The sequence below is a fragment of the Rosa rugosa genome, chromosome 4 (genome assembly GCF_958449725.1).
Source record: "Rosa rugosa chromosome 4, drRosRugo1.1, whole genome shotgun sequence".
NCBI lineage: Eukaryota > Viridiplantae > Streptophyta > Magnoliopsida > Rosales > Rosaceae > Rosa > Rosa rugosa.
In genome coordinates this window covers 14,031,288-14,049,276 of record NC_084823.1, presented here as the reverse complement: position 1 = coordinate 14,049,276, position 17,989 = coordinate 14,031,288, and the positions used below count along the sequence as shown (strand labels likewise).

Genomic DNA, 17,989 nt, shown 5'->3' with positions numbered 1-17,989 from the left:
GAATAGTCATTATCATTCACAACACTCCCCCTTGGATATTCCATGTCAATAGTGTTGCCTCTGCTATGCGATTCTAAGTTGCCTCGTCAAAAACCTTGCCAAGTAATAAAAACCCTGTGGGAAAAAACAACCTTGGTCAAAGGAGAAAAAGAGCACAACGCACGTGAATGTGGAGTAGTCGACATCCTTCAACACTCTCCCTTGTGCCGCTCAAACTCGGTGATGACGCTTTGATCGTTGCCTCACTAAAAACCTTGCCAGGTAACAAAAACTCTGTGGGACAAAAATAACACTGATCGAAGGGCAAAAAGAGCACAACACGTCCTTCACTCTTCGAGATCGAACATGTAGACATCATACCTCCCCCTGATGTCAAGGTCTCCCCCTGATTTCTACAATTATGGGAGTTCGGATAACTTTCTTAATCCGATGCTCTTCACATGTTTCTCAAAGGTGGATTTAGGTAACGACTTGGTAAACAAGTCTGCTACATTATCCTCTGAACGGATTTGATTCATTTCAATATTTAGAAGTATTTGTTGTTGCTGATTGTAAAAGAACTTAGGCGATATATGCTTGGTGTTGTCGCCCTTGATGAAATCTAACTTCATTTGCTCAATACAAGCTGTATTATCTTCATAAATGCATGTAGGTTCATCTGTGGTAGACTTCAAACCACAAGTTCCTCGAATGTGTCTAACTACAGACCTTAGCCATATGCATTCTCGCACGGCTTCATGTAGAGCGATAATCTCTGCATGATTTGAGGAAGTAGCAACAAGGGTCTGCTTTGTAGACCTCCAAGATATCGCAGTGCTTCCCATGGTAAAGACATAACCCGTTTGGGAGTGACCTTTGTGAGGGTCAGAGAGATACCCTGCATCAGCAAAACCCATTAAGACATCGTTGTCATTTTGATGGAAGGGAGGAGGAGCACGGAAGGTGGCGTTTTGCCTTGTGGAGTCTGATCCCACACTTCCGTTATTTCTTTTCTCTCTGTAGGGATAGAATAAGCCCATATCAATCGTACCTCTCAAGTATCGAAAGATTGTCTTTATGCCAATCCAATGGCGGCGTGTTGGCGCAGAACTGTATCGAGCTAACAAGTTCACTGCGACACTTCAGCCTCTAATAAGTCTTCGTCCTCATCCCTTGGACAAAACGGATATTTTTCAGGCTCAAGACTACGATCGATCATGGGAGTACTCACAGGCTTTGCTTTATCGTCATTAAAGAGCCTTAATAATTTTTGAGTATATGCTGACTAATGGATCATAATCCCATCACTACGGTGCTCGAGTTCTAGTCTGAGGCAAAACCGTGTTTTCCCAAGATCTTTCATCTCAAATTCGGAATTCAAGTACTTAGCAGTTTCCTTTAACTCATCTAGAGTTCCAATTAGGTTCATGTCATCGACATAAACTGCTACAATTGCAAATCCGGAACTTGTCCTCTTTATAAACACGCATGTGCATATTTCATTGTTGACATAACCCTTCCCAATCAAGTAGTCACTTAGACGGTTATACCACATCCGTCTGGATTGTTTCAATCCATATAGTGAGCGTCTCAATCTTATTGAAAACGCGCTCCGTGGTTTAGAGCCACTTGACTTGGGTAATTGAAGTCCATTTGGAACCTTCATATATATCTCTGAATCTAGATCCCCATAGAGATATGATGTAACCACATCCATAAGCTGCATGTCAAATTTTTCGGAAACTGCCAAACTGACAAGGTAGCGAAACGTTATAACGTCCATTATGGGAGAATATGTCTCCTCGTAGTCGATTCTAGGGCGTTGTGAGAAACCTTGCGCCACAAGGCAGGCTTTGTATCTAACAACCTCATTTTTCTCATTACGCTTTCTAACAAAGACCCATTTATGGCCAACAGGCTTTATACTTGGGGGTGTCAGCGTTATAGGCCCAAATACCTGTCTCTTTGTTAGTGAATCCAATTCAACCTGGCACTTGAAAAGAGACACGGCCACCATCATCGACATATGTGAACCACTCAGGAATGTCATTTCCTGGGAGATAAATGCCACCATAGTTGCTAGCATAACTCCACCCATGTACCATGTGGAGCAAAGATTGCATAAGCAATTTATGCTTATGAGTGCCATAATGCTTGTGTGTGTGTGTGTTGTGTGTGTGTGTGTGAGAGAGAGAGAGAGAGAGACCTGTAGTAGTATGCTCTCCCTAACAGTTTCACTGATATTTGTGCACCCTTCCATTCGAATCTGTAGCATGGACTTGGATGGCTTATCCAAGCCGGGAATCTCAATTAGCTTGGAAGAATCTCTGAGATTCAACCGACACAAGCTCGACATTTCTGAAAAATCTGGCATTCTTTCCAGTGCAGTGCAACCATCTGCTTTCAGCACGGCCAAATTTATTGGTAATTCTGGGATTGCATAGAGACTTGTGCAATTATCCAAAATTAGAGTGATTAGCTCGGAAACTCCACTGAGGCTGGGAAGGCTACGAAAACTATTGCAACTTAGATCCAAATATTCTAGAGATGGTAGACTCCAAAGATTCGTAGCTTCAATTGCTGCTTCAGTTAAATTGCAACTATCCAATCTGAGATTTGTAAGCTTGCAAAGACCACCGAGACATGGAAGGCTAACAAAACAGTTTCTTCCAAGATCCAATTCTTCCAAAGAAGATAGACTCCCAATATCCTTAGGAATTGAACTGTCGGTTAAATTGCAGTCTCTAACATACAGTTCTTTTAAAGCGTATAAACCTGATAAGGATGGAGGAAATTTTACACATCTTCTTGGCAACAGATGAGACCAGAAGCTAGTCACAAACCATTTAGATGGTGGCTGTTTCAGGCCACATAGATATAAATATTCAAGGTTTTTCAACTGTGTTATGGAAGATGGTATTTCTCTTATGGCTGTGTCATCTGCTAGCAGAGTTCTCAAGGATACCATCTCACCTAAGTCCTTAGTCAACTTTTCAAATTTTGCACAGCCAGAAAGAATAAGAGTTTCAATAGCTTTCAACTTGGAGAAAGTTACTGGGAGCTCCCTGAGCATCTTACAGTCTTGAAGATTTACCAAAGCAAGTCCTTCAAGATCTCCAATGGACTGGTGAACCTCAGACAAACTCTTACAGCCTTTGAGTATCAACTTCTCGAGGTTCGGAAGTTTTGAAAAGTCTGGTGATTGTCTCAGGTAATGGGAATGACTGAGATTTAGAATCTTCAGCTTCTTAAGCATCTGTTAGACAGAAAAAGAAATCCAAATTCAACTAGAAATACAACAGAGATAAGAAACATGATGTAAACAAGTACCAAGTATAATGAAATAATTATTAATTTGTTTAAGGATATTGTACCCGAGATTTCATCCAAACTTGTACAAGTTTGCTATATTTCAGGTCAATAGCAACTACATTTGATAGATTAAAGTTGTTCGGTAGGAATTTATGAGGGAACCCATGCCAGCACAGCCACCTTAACTTGTTAGAAAGATGCTCAAAGCCTCCACTGAGCTGCACGAATTTGAGTTGGAGCAATCTTAATCTCTTCATATTTGCAAATGCATGTGTACTGAAACTAGTCTTATCGGATCCTAGCAAACTTAGAGTGAGCCCTTGAATTTCTTCAGTTCCCTGTTAACCAAAGGCAGCAAGTATGAAAATAGTGGTGCATGTAAAAAGTAACCCACACAGATGAATCAGAGTTATGAATGCATGAACCAAAAGAGAGGTACAGAAGCTCTGATAAGAGTTTTGCAAATCAATGCAGTATATAGATTCCAATTTTCCGCATTTCGGCGTTGCTTGGTGCCACTGAACCCAATTAAATGCAACTGCAGAACACTCAATGATATGGCAAATGAAACTACCCAACTAGATTACGTAGATATCCAGGGAATACAATTATTAAATGTGATGTATATGACTCTGTTGTATTACATGCATTTACAATAAAGTTCATTGGGAAAGTACTTACAGAATGTTCTGTCAATACATCTGTAACATCTTTAGGATGCCACAATCTACTACACTTTCCAGGGTCACCAGGGGATTTTGCACGAACAATTTCTCTGCCCATGTCTCGAAGCAAATCATGCATCATCAGTGTAGGTACAAGTTTTGATTAACTTGGTGTGTTGGCATTCCATACAAAACGGGAAAATATCTTTGAGGTTTAACTTTCTTTATTTAAAGATATTTTTCTGTTTATAAAATTGTGTAATTGGTTCCCTAGGGTTTTTAGGATTTTGTGGATATCTTGGAATAAAAGCTCTTTCCTATTAGAAGTCTAATTAGGGTTGTTTATGGTTTGTTTGAGTGGTTGCCGCTGGTTGAATATATATTGCAGGAATATACTTGGCAAAACACCACTCTGAGAGACGCAAGAATTTTTGGTTTGAGTCTTGCATGGTTGTTTGAGTTTGTGTCTTCACATAGAGTCAAAACACTTGGTCCATGTATAAGTGTTTGTGATCATAATTTCATATGCATAATACTCTCTCAAGATCAGTAGGGAGACTGTGAAGAAAGAAGAACAAGATTTGAAGATTGTTCAAGTGAAGGAGTTCAAGAACGAAGACAAACTTTGTATTGGATTTTGTGTGAATCTTATAGCCGAGCTAGTGCTATATTCAAAGTTTGTAAAAGAACATATCCTTTTCAATATGATGATCTTTATTTTGGGTTCTCATGAGTAAGAGCCCCGCAGTGTTTTTTAATCTCATATTTTGAGATTTTCACTGCGTAACCAAAAGTCTGGAGTTTGGTTCATTGTTTCTGATATCTGCCCAGTAGGGATTGATCCATACACTGCAATCCCCGTTTTCCAGAAAATTATATTCTGTCCTTGTATTTTCATTTGGCATCAGAGCAGGTTCTAAAGCTTTTTTAGTTGATCCGTGGTCAAGGATGGAACGTGAATATAACAGAGCCTCTAGTTCTATAAATTGTCCGCCTTTGTTTGATGGTGAAGACTATTCACAATGGAAGATTATGATGAGGGCTTTTCTCTACTCTCAAGATGAAAACATGTGGAATATAGTTGAGAATGGATGGGAACACCCAACCAAGGCCGAAGAATCAAAGAAAGTAGAAGGGTCCTCTGCAAGGGTTCTCAAACCTAGGAAGGAATGGACAGAAGAAGAAGTTCGTGATAGAACTTGTGACTTTAAGGCAAGGAATTCACTATTCACAGCTTTGTCCAAGAAAGAGAGGATGAGAATTAGCCACTGTGACACAGCCAAACAAGCTTGGGATCTACTTTAGGTTACTTATGAGGGAAACAAGAAGGTTAGAGGTCAAAAGCTTCAAAGACTCGTATTGGAATTTGAGAACATGACCATGGGGGAAGATGAATCAATTGATGATTTTCATGCTCGACTTCTCAATGTGACAAACCAATGTTGTAGCCTTGATGATCCATTTGAGGAGCATCGAATAGTCAAGAAATTTCTCAGAGCTCTTCCCTCAAAATTTCAAGCCAAGCAAATTGCAATAGAGGAGACTCATGACCTGGACACCTATTCTCTTGACGAACTTATAGGTAATCTCAAAACCTTTGAGATGAGGATCAAGCCCGAGAAAAAGGTAAAAAATATTGCTTTCTCTTCTGTTAAAAATAAAGATGTTGTTGATGATTATGTGGATTTATCGTTGTTGACAAAAGAGTTCAAAAATTTTCTGAAAAATAAAAAATCCTTTGGAAACTCTTCGAAAATTTTGCCTAACAAACCTAAATGCTTTGAGTGTGGTGGAATTGGTCACCTTGCTGCCGATTGTGGCAATAAAAGGTATAATTTGCGTGGAAACAAGGCTCTAAAATCTACTTGGAGTGATAGTGATGAAGGCTCTCAGTCAGATGGTGAAGAGGTAAATCTTGCTCTTACTTCCTCTCTTAATATTGATGTTTCTGATAATTCTGACTTAGAAGATGATACCCTTGATGAAGAAACAAATGTCAAGTGTAAGCAATTATATCATGCTTTGAAAATTGTTCTTCGAAAAAATTATACACTTGAAAAAGAAGTTGATTCTTTAAGAGAAGAAAAAGAGAAAATTGAGCTACAATTTGAAACTTCTCTAAAAGAATGGAATGTTGAGCGTACTAACCTTGTTGATAAGATAAAAGTTTTGCAGGATGAGGTTAAGTCTAAAGTTGGGGACAAGGAACATGGTGATCTCATTAATAAAATTAAAGTTTTGTAGGTTGAAGTCAAGGCTCAATCCACTTTAAATGTTTCACTAACCCTTGAAAATGAGAAATTGCAGGATGAGTTGCTTAAAGTCAAGGAAAGCTTCAACAAGTTCTCCATAGGGTCTGAAAAGGTCTCCAAGATGATAGGATTTGGTAAAACTCACGGCAACAAAGAAGGGTTAGGGTTTGAAGGTGAGTCGTGCAAGCCTTTGACCTTTGTAAAAGGTGAAAATTCGTTGAGTCAATCACATGCATCAGATGACATTGATTCTGGTCCCAAATTGCCCAAAAGACCAGAATGTAAATTGGATCTTCAAACCTATAAAAAGGTTGCTCAGGTAAGTCCTGACAAACTTTGTCAGCCCAGGTATATTCACAACTCCAAAAACTTTGTTCCTACTTGTCATTATTGTGGAAAATTAGGACACATTCGTCCTAGGTGTAATATGCTTCGCAGGGTTACTCAAAATCAAAGGAAAACGTTGAGCATTAACTCACCTGCTTCGCTGCAAGCTGAGTTGAAAGAAGGTCTGAATCTGATCGCCAGGATTGCAAAGCTGGCTTCAATCCCCGTGGATCTGGAAACAAAAACGAAGAAGAAGCAAATCTGGATTAAAAAAGGTTCAAATAATCATTTTTCTACTCATATGGATAATCTTGATAATATGCTTGAGCGTGCTTTTGTTCCTACTGATCACAAATTGGCTAATTCGTTTACTAGGCCTTTAGACATAACTCAATTTGAATCACTTAGAAGCACCGTTGGTGGATGCTCTAAGTATTGATACTCTCACTTCATTTGATCCATTTTGCATGCATTCATGGTGTATGTCTTCATGATAGTATAGGTGCATTTTCTTTACGTTTCTGCATTGTTAGGTTCAGTTTCTGAAAATTTAGGATTGAAAAATAGTGGTTTGTATCCCCGAGTGTTTGACAGATTATTTTGAACTTAGATTGACAAGGGCCATACTCTTTTCTTTAAATCTTTGTGCAATAAGGTGCCTAGCACGTTTTGAACTTGTACTTACGTCACTCTGTAATTGTGAGCTTGAACAACATATTATTTACAATCTTGCAACCTCACTTGCACACATACTCTATGTGGTGGTAAGTCTTAATTGATGGTTGACTTGTTCTCATTGCTCATGTACGAAATTACTCTTGTTGGTTGCTCCTTGATAAATAAATAAATAAAAAATTATTGGTTTATGGAGCATGGCCAGGCTATTCCCAAAGTAAACAGGCCTCGGTCGTGACGAACGATATGAGGATTGGGAAGAAACAGGAATGGTTTGGTCACCCCGGTGGATTGTGAAACTATTGACTCGAGTAGATGTGCTCTTTGGGATGTCCTTGTTACATCTAGTACCCTAAAGTCATCTGACTTGGGAGCTGCTAGCATAATACTCGTTACATGGGTCGTAGTCTTCTTGAGCAAAAATGTTACTTTGTGTGAAAGGCAAAAAGAAAAAATTCAAAATCATGCCCACACGGTGTTATAAGGGGGAATAAAGTTTATGTGCTTAGATGTGTTTCGTATGTGAGCTTTGCTTTTCAGGTTTCCACAAATATTGCACACCCCATCTTGAGATATGTTCACTCTACACATCAAGAGGTATAGAATACTCGATCATTCTCTATCTTACCTTGTGATTGTCGGAATCAATTCACTCGTGTGAACTTATTTTGTTGCACTCTTGTTTATGGTTAAGTGGTATTGCTCTTGTTGGAAAAGCTATGCAAATTAAATCTGTTCTTAGCATTTGGATACAACCCACTCATTGTGTGTTTGCATTTCATTCTTGCATCTTTCATAACATGATTACACTTAGGGGGAGTATTAATACTTGGACTATCTTCCTCTGATTGATTTGACTTGGGCTACTGTCTATTATGCACTATCTATTTGTGATCCTCCTTCTACATTGCTTCCGCTACGTAAGTTACCTTTGTCATTCCTATTCAAAAAGGGGGAGAAAGCATATTCATAATTGTGATAACGTTATTCTATATGCATTTTAAGAAATGTTTCAGGTATGAATGGATGAAGAGTTGTGATGTTCCTTCGGTACTTGTTGAGGGGGAGCGTTTGTCATAATTTATGTTTTGTATAGGAATGCCAAAGGGGGAGATTGTAGGTACAAGTTTTGATTAACTTGGTGTGTTGGCATTCCATACAAAACGGGAAAATATCTTTGAGGTTTAACTTTCTTTATTTAAAGATATTTTTCTGTTTATAAAATTGTGTAATTGGTTCCCTAGGGTTTTTAGGATTTTGTGGATATCTTGGAATAAAAGCTCTTTCCTATTAGAAGTCTAATTAGGGTTGTTTATGGTTTGTTTGAGTGGTTGCCGCTGGTTGAATATATATTGCAGGAATATACTTGGCAAAACACCACTCTGAGAGACGCAAGAATTTTTGGTTTGAGTCTTGCATGGTTGTTTGAGTTTGTGTCTTCACATAGAGTCAAAACACTTGGTCCATGTATAAGTGTTTGTGATCATAATTTCATATGCATAATACTCTCTCAAGATCAGTAGGGAGACTGTGAAGAAAGAAGAACAAGATTTGAAGATTGTTCAAGTGAAGGAGTTCAAGAACGAAGACAAACTTTGTATTGGATTTTGTGTGAATCTTATAGCCGAGCTAGTGCTATATTCAAAGTTTGTAAAAGAACATATCCTTTTCAATATGATGATCTTTATTTTGGGTTCTCATGAGTAAGAGCCCCGTAGTGTTTTTTAATCTCATATTTTGAGATTTTCACTGCGTAACCAAAAGTCTGGAGTTTGGTTCATTGTTTCTGATATCTGCCCAGTAGGGATTGATCCATACACTGCAATCCTCGTTTTCCAGAAAATCATATTCTGTCCTTGTATTTTCAATCAGCTTGTTCTTTTCACACACAGTTACAAGGCGTCGCTCAAGGAGGACACTGATTCCTATTTCTACAAAAAAACCACAACCATCCAATATTTGTCTGACATAGTTCTTGTCCATTCCTATAAAGAAACAAGATATATCAAGAAATATATTCTTCTCTGTCTCATCATTTAGGCCGTCAAAGCTTACTCTGAGCTTTTCCTGAATTTGGCCATGAGGAATTGTCTTCCATTTCTCCAATGCACTTTTCCACTGGGCCATGCTTCTTCCAAACAGAAAAGATCCTAAAACTTCAAGAGCTAGTGGCAAGCCTCCATAGCAAGCAACTATACTACTTGAAAGTTCAGAATATTCTTTATCAGGATGACTATTTCTGAAGGCATGCCAACTAAAGAGTTCAAGAGCCTCTGTTTCATTCATTTCTGGAGCCGGATATATTGAATCCACTCTAAGTTGATTTAGCAAACGTTCATCTCGGGTTGTGATAACAAGTCTACTTCCTAAACCAAACCAGTCACTGTTTCCAGCTATTGCATACTGCTGGTCCAGTTGATCTATATCATCAATTATGACAAGTACCCTTCTACATCGAAGTCTTTCTTTTATCAGATTGATCCCTCTATCAACACTACCAACCTTTATCTTGGTTGTTTTCAAGACATCACAGAGAAGCTGTTCTTGCAAACGAACAAGACCATTTGGTTGTTTTGTAGTTTCCCTAACGTTTGCCAGGAAACTACTACCTTCAAAGCTATCACAAAATTTGTTATATACGGCTTTGGCAATAGTTGTTTTCCCCTATTCCACCCATCCCCCAAATTCCAACCATACGAACATCATCTAGGCCAGCACCTAAATGCTTACTCATATCTTTTACCCGAGAGTCGATTCCAACCGGGTAGACAGCTTCAAATAGGTGTGTGTTGCATGTTCAAGTGTCTAGTAATCTCCGCAACAATTTTGGTGATAAACTTTGCTTCATGCCTGGAAATTAAGTTGAGAAGCAGAACTAAGACTCAACATACAAGTAGAAGATTCACAATAAATAAGTTACTACTCAAGAAGGGAAAATCGATATTGTAAAGACCAATAAAAGAAGCAATTATTACCCATCTGCAGTGTTACTCAGATCCCAGCCAGACAAATTTGCGGCTTCAGTAAGAGCAGCTCTCCACTTGAGTGCCTTTTCCAAATAACGCTCTTCATGTTTCTGAAACGCCTCTGCGAAACTACCAGTTTGTCTTCTCACACTGTGTAATTACCGGATGGAACAAAATTGATAGTGTTTGAGTAATGACAGTTATTCAAACAAGCAACAACACAAATAAAAGAACACAAGAATTGCTGACGCAGTGTAAACCTCTCCACTGAGGAAACTTCACTACGTGGCTTTTAACGTAGCCAACACGAGAATCAAATCCAATATGAATCAAATCGTTACAGATCACAAGTAGTGGTATTCAACACAACCACATTGACTAGCAACAATGCTAACTTGCTCACAACTGTAAAAGACCTATTATAAACAACTATGAAGCAATCTGTATAGATGAAGAAATCTGGACACGCCTTCAGATTCAATCTTGCCTTGAAGCCTCACTGATCGCAATCACATATGCAAGTGATGAATGCAGTGAACAAGCAGTATAATCAATCAATCAAACAAACAATGAGAGTTTTGTAAAACAGTTAGTGCAGACTATGCAGCACAATTAAAATTCTCAATCAGAAAACTCTACCTCTCATAATGCAGTTTCAAAACCTTTTATAGAAGATAAAGACTCCCCCTCAATCCAATCACATTAAACACCGATTGAGATAAACATGGAAAGGTTTTTCAAAACAATATGCAATCACAATCTTTTATCTGATATGTATTCAAAACAATTCTAAATGCAGATAAGATTTCCTAAACTCTTTTCCTGAAACACTATTTGAATTGGAGAGTTTAGACCCACAATATATGCATCAATCACATGCAAATTGATATGATATGCAAATTAAAAGCTCTCTAAACCTAGACCATATTTTCATAATTATATGGAGAAAGAATCGTGTACAATCAATGCGTCTAACCCTAATTGATTCCTATTAGGAAAAATCTTTTTAACAAAAGATTGCCAATTAAAATAAACAGACCTAAATAAATTAGGTCTTCAATGGGACGATTTTAACTGGTGAAAAATATCTTTGCATAATAAAATTGAAGAATAGAAAGATACTTTCCAAAAACAAACTTCCTAAAACCTAGGACTGACTCAAGGATTGCAACACAGATTGCAATCCCAATGCATATGCTGACTCATGAGATGCATTTACCTGTAACGTATTTGAGATCAGTATTAGGCCATTTTCCAGCTTCTTCAATGATGAATTGTCATGATATACTTCACTAGCTTTGTATGGGAATGCCAACAAATAACATGTACAAAATGTACTTACAATCTCCCCCTTTGGCATTCCTATACAAAACACATCTAATTAATGCAAACTCCCCCTCAACAAGTACTTGAGGATCCTCACTTGGGAAGAAGCCTGCAATTCCTGTAACACTTATCACACACACCTTGTAAAAAGCAAGTTAAAGATAAGGCATAGGAATGTCAACACAATTTCAAGATCAATATCAAAAGATTTAAACAATCAAAGCACAAGTTGATCAAATTCACCAATATTCTCCCCCTTTTTGTCTAGGAATGACAAAGGCAACCTTCAGCTTGTAGTTAGTGAACAAGTGAGAGCACAACATAATAAAACCGAACATGTAGACACAACTTGTGAATGAACCCAAGAATACCAGCTCTTGTGCTGCTCGTACTTGAGTGAATGAATAGAGGAGCATGCAACAAAAGCACATACTTCAAATATTTCATTCCGATATCATCATATTCCTTTGTCTTATTCCCTGCATGGGACTCAGAACCTCAACATTGGTATCTTCCCACTTCTATCAATCTCTATGGCCTTCCCAATTTTCCAAAATTTAATGCAGCAGCCAACTCCAGAGCTTGCAAGAACCACCCATGAATTCATTGTCAAGTAGATAGAGGAAGATAACGAACTAGCTTATGAAGCACACAACAACAGACTTCGAAGACAACCCTTCCATAGACTTATTTTTGTTCCAAAACTGAATATCATTTTTTTTTTTTATATATATATCGAAAACACAAAACTAACAACCTAAAAATTGCAAAAAGGTTTCAATTTTCTTCCCCCCACACTTAAACCAAATATTGTCCTCAATGTTTGACAAATAATCACATGTAATGAAAAGATTTTAAGTATAGAAAGAGAGAGAAAAGAAAACAACAAAAAACAAGTATAGTTAAGAAAAGTAGAGAATGCTCCCTCTTGTAGACCTCCCAATGCACACGACCTTTGGAGACGAACTAAAGACACAAACCTCAAGGCTAATTAAGCCTTGACTTCCTAACATAAGCTCCATGCCAAACATGCTCCAAGGTACTCCAATAATGCTCAAAGACAATAGGAAACATCACTTGTCACAAACTGATTTCAGCTAAAACCTTGCAGCAGTCCTACTTCCGAGGCTTATAGCTCATCCATTCAGAATCAGAATCCAAAGATCCTACTTGGATATGAAAGTTCATATTCAGGGCTTTCCGTACATATGTGGCGCGAATTCTAAGTCCAAGGGATGTGAAAACTAGAGACCTTTCTGTACTCAACTGGAGACTGCAGACTCATTAGAACTCAGAATTTCTATCTGTCAACTCCATTGGAAAATAGACTCCTGGGGATTTTGATCCATGTATGGCACGTCTTCTGGTTCCAAGTGAGCTGTGAACCCTAGCCGTTCAAAATGAACCGATCCGCGAGCCAGAAAAACTGTTTCGGTCAACAGTGATCTTCTTCTATCTTTCCTCAACTATATGACCTGCACACACACTAAAAACATAAAAAGGAACCAGAAAGGAAGCAAAGAAATTGAAAAGAAGATTCAGGTAAACTATAACACCCTTTTAACATAAAAGTTTCCTATGCCGTTGCCATCTCCTCATCCATTCATTGGATTGCCTCCCAATTAGTGCTTGGTTTCATGTCATACAAGCGCACTTTCATTTCCAAATTCATTGAACTTCTCATGTTCAGTAATCAGTGACCTATTCAATGACCTGATCGGCTTCACCACTGAAACCAAAATCATTTACACAGTTTTTGTCCATGGGATAGACCCATCTCTGGTATATGTATATCAGAAATATGATATCATCACGGAACACACAAAAAAGCGATGCAACATTGACATTTTTATGACAAATGCAACTTATGTAGCGGAAGCTATGTAGAAGGAGGATCACCAGTAGATGTTTCGCAATAGACACCAGCCCAAGAAGAATCAATCAGAGAAAGATAGTCCAAGTATCAATACTCCCCCTAAGTGTGATCATGTGATGAGAGATGCAAGGATGAAATGCAAACACACAATGAGTGGGTTGTATCCAAATGCTAAGAACAGATTTAATTCGCATAGCTTTTCCAACAAGAGCAATACCACTTAATCATAAACAAGAGTGCAACAAAATAAGTTCACACGAGTGAATTGATTCCGACAATCACAAGGTAAGATAGAGGGTGATCGAGTATTCTATACCTCTTGTTGTGAAGAGTGAACATATCTCAAGATGGGGTGTGTAATATTTGTGGAAACCTGAAAAGCAAGCCTCACATACGAAACAAATTTAAGCACGTAAACTATATTCCCCCTTATAACACCGTGTGGGCATGATTTTGAATTTTTCTTTTGGCCTTTCACACAAAATAACATTTTTGTTCACTACGACCCATGTAACGAGTATTAAGCTAGCAGCTCCCAAGTCAGATGACTTTAGGGTACTAGATGTAACAAGGACATCCCAAAGAGCACATCTACTCGAGTCAATAGTCTCATAATCCACCGGGGTGACCAAACCATTCCCGTTTCTTCCCAATCCTCATATCGTTCGTCACGACCGAGGCCTGTTTACTTTGGCACTGGCCATGCTCCATAAAACATTCTTTTTTTTTTTTTTTTTTTTTTTTTAAGGAGCAGCAAAAATAAGGAAATATTCCGTACAAGAGTATTGAGAACAGGCCAACCAACAAATATGACTTACCACCACTTAGAGTATGTGTGCATGTGAGGATTCAAGGTGATAGAGAATATGTTGTTCAAGCTCACAATTACAGAGTGATGCAGGAACAAATTCAAAACATGCTAAGCAGCTCATTGCACACAGATTTAAGAAAAGGAGTAGAGCCCTCGTCAATCTAAGTTCAAATTAATCTGTCAGACACTTAGGGATACAAATCACAATCTTGAATTTCCAGAAACTGATCCTAACAATGCAGAAACGGAAATAATAATGCACCTATACTACCATGAAGACATACAACATGAATGCATGCAAAATGGATCAAGCGAAGTGAGAGTATCAATACTTAGAGCATCCACCAACGGTGCTTCTAAGTGATTCAAATTGAGTTCTGTCTAAAGGCCTAGTAAACGAATTAGACAATTTGTGTTCAGTAGGAACGAAAGCAAGCTCAAGCATATTATCAAGATTATTCATATGAGCAGAAAAACAATTATTTGAACCTTTTTTTTTTTAATCCAGATTTGCTTCTGCTTCAAATTATGCTCTTTGGGGATTGCAATCCTGCTAATCAACTTCAGATGCTCTTTCAGCTCTGCTTGCAGCGATGCAGTTGAGCCTATTTTTGATGTTTTCCTCTGATTTTGAGTGACCCTGTGGAGCATATTACATCTAGGACGTATGTGTCCCAATTTTCCGCAAAAATGACAAGTGGGAGTGAAACTTTTTGAGTTATGAACATACCTGGGCTGACGCACAGAGATGTGACTGTCAAAACTTACCTGAGTTCTCCTTTGATGAGGTGGAGGTGCTGAATCAAATTTAGGATTTTGAGGAAGAGTTGGGGGATGAGTTTCTTGGTCATTTGATGAGCTTGAGTGCACACTTGAGCTCACACCTTTCACAAAGTTAGAACGATTGATTTTTGCACCTTTTGTTTTTGCACCTTCATGCCGCAACCTTTTCTTGTTGGTGTGTGGTTTTCCAATTCCAATCATTTTGGAAACCAAATCTGACCCTATTGAGAATTTGTTGAACTTTTCTTGAGACTCTTCAAGCTTAACCTTCCCATTTTTCTTTGCATGATTCAAGATTTAACTCGGCCTTGATCTTTGCTTTTCTGATTTGCTCAATCTCGTTCTCAGGTTTAAGATTTCTTTTGAACATCACTCTTGAAGCTTTATACAGTTCCCTGCACTTATCATTAGTCTCATCATCTGATACATCAAAAATCTTACCTTTACTGTCGGAATCGTCAGATGCCTCATGATAAGGTGAGGAGATGAAAGCAATATTCTCTTCTTCATTCTCAGTTTGAGAATTTTCCTCACTGTCGCTCCAAGTTGACTTAAGAGCCTTGTTATTTCGTGAGCTATGTTTTCTATTTCCACAATCAGAAGAGATATGACCAATACCACCACATTCATAACGTATAGGTTTTTCAACAACGCTTTTCTCTTTATCAAAATTATTGACTTTTGGGTTTTTGTCAATACGTTTTTCAGATAATTGCCCCCTTTTTGATTCAGATATACTTTTTGAAGTACTAGCATAAGAGTTTTTATTTTTCAGAAATTTTTTAAACTCTTTGGTTAGTAAAGCTAAATCCACAGAATCACTATCATCCACATCTTTCATTTTAACAGAAGAGACAGCAAAATTTTGTACCTTTTTCTTAGGCTTGAACCTCATCATGATCTTCCATTGCGAGTAATCTTCACCATCAAAATATGGGGGACAATTTATCGAACTAGCAGCTCTGTCACATTCATGTTCCATCATGTCCTCGGATCTACTAAAAAGCTTTAGAACCCGCTCTGATGCCAATTGTAATTACCGGATGGAACAAAATTGATAGTGTTTGAGTAATGACAGTTATTCAAACAAGCAACAACACAAATAAAAGAACACAAGAATTGCTGACGCAGTGTAAACCTCTCCACTGAGGAAACTTCACTGCGTGGCTTTTAACGTAGCCAACACGAGAATCAAATCCAATATGAATCAAATCGTTACAGATCACAAGTAGTGGTATTCAACACAACCACATTGACTAGCAACAATGCTAACTTGCTCACAACTGTAAAAGACCTATTATAAACAACTATGAAGCAATCTGTATAGATGAAGAAATCTGGACACGCCTTCAGATTCAATCTTGCCTTGAAGCCTCACTGATCGCAATCACATATGCAAGTGATGAATGCAGTGAACAAGCAGTATAATCAATCAATCAAACAAACAATGAGAGTTTTGTAAAACAGTTAGTGCAGACTATGCAGCACAATTAAAATTCTCAATCAGAAAACTCTACCTCTCATAATGCAGTTTCAAAACCTTTTATAGAAGATAAAGACTCCCCCTCAATCCAATCACATTAAACACCGATTGAGATAAACATGGAAAGGTTTTTCAAAACAATATGCAATCACAATCTTTTATCTGATATGTATTCAAAACAATTCTAAATGCAGATAAGATTTCCTAAACTCTTTTCCTTAAACACTATTTGAATTGGAGAGTACGTTTAGACCCACAATATATGCATCAATCACATGCAAATTGATATGATATGCAAATTAAAAGCTCTCTAAACCTAGACCATATTTTCATAATTATATGGAGAAAGAATCGTGTACAATCAATGCGTCTAACCCTAATTGATTCCTATTAGGAAAAATCTTTTTAACAAAAGATTGCCAATTAAAATAAACAGACCTAAATCAATTAGGTCTTCAATGGGACGATTTTAACTAGTGAAAAATATCTTTGCATAATAAAATTGAAGAATAGAAAGATACTTTCCAAAAACAAACTTCCTAAAACCTAGGACTGACTCAAGGATTGCAACACAGATTGCAATCCCAATGCATATGCTGACTCATGAGATGCATTTACCTGTAACGTATTTGAGATCAGTATTAGGCCATTTTCCAGCTTCTTCAATGATGAATTGTCATGATATACTTCACTAGCTTTGTATGGGAATGCCAACAAATAACATGTACAAAATGTACTTACACACTGGAAGGATCAATCAACCCTAAAGAAAATAGGGAAAACCATCTGCCTCAGTGTTCTTCTGCACTCCATAATCTTCACCAACTCGAATCCCCATACCTCTTCGAGAAGACGATCACAGCGATTCTCGACCCTTGGATTGCCCGCACCAGTTCGGCTGCTATCTCTTCCCCTCTTCTGAGTTCGTTGTCATCAATGAAGGCGTTGACTCCGGCCTGTTTCAGTGCCGCGTTGCGTGTGTCTTTGCCTCTGAAGCTCAGGAACACGTCATACATCCAATGTCTTGATTTTGAAGAAGAAGACGAAGATGGAGACAAAGCTTCTTGAGCTTTCCTTTGAGCCATTTCTAAATTTTGCAAGTGAAGACCCCTGCAAAAACTGGCACCGCTCTGATTAAAAGGAAGGCTGGGTCAACCCCGAGCAGTTGACTTTTCCAAGTAAAACCAACCCCCGAATAGCGGGCCGGGTCTGGAGCGGCTTAATTCTGACCCGCGAACCCAACTCGTCAAAGCACGGTTTCACTCTTTGGCCTAGGGATAGGTGAAAAGGAAGGCTGGGTGAATGCCGAAGGTTGACTTTGGGAGAGGAAGTACCGCATTGTCCCTCTGTGAGAAATTCCCAAGCACTTGAGCTTCAGCTTCATGCAAATTCTGGACCAGATCGATTTTCTCCAGAAGCTGCTACAGTTCACAAGTATTAATTAATGGTGGCAAGAGATCAACTTTTTGTTTGCTTCTTGCTCAAGCTATTCTCTTCTTCCTATATATATATATATATATATATATATATATTG

The 17,989-nt window shown here is 38.2% G+C and overlaps 1 pseudogene; it reads right to left on the bottom strand.

Annotated features, from left to right (window-relative positions):
• Positions 1-2,176: 2,176 nt before the first annotated feature.
• LOC133742351 (disease resistance protein RUN1-like) lies at positions 2,177-17,606 on the bottom strand (annotated as a pseudogene).
• Between the last annotated feature and the right edge of the window lie 383 nt (positions 17,607-17,989).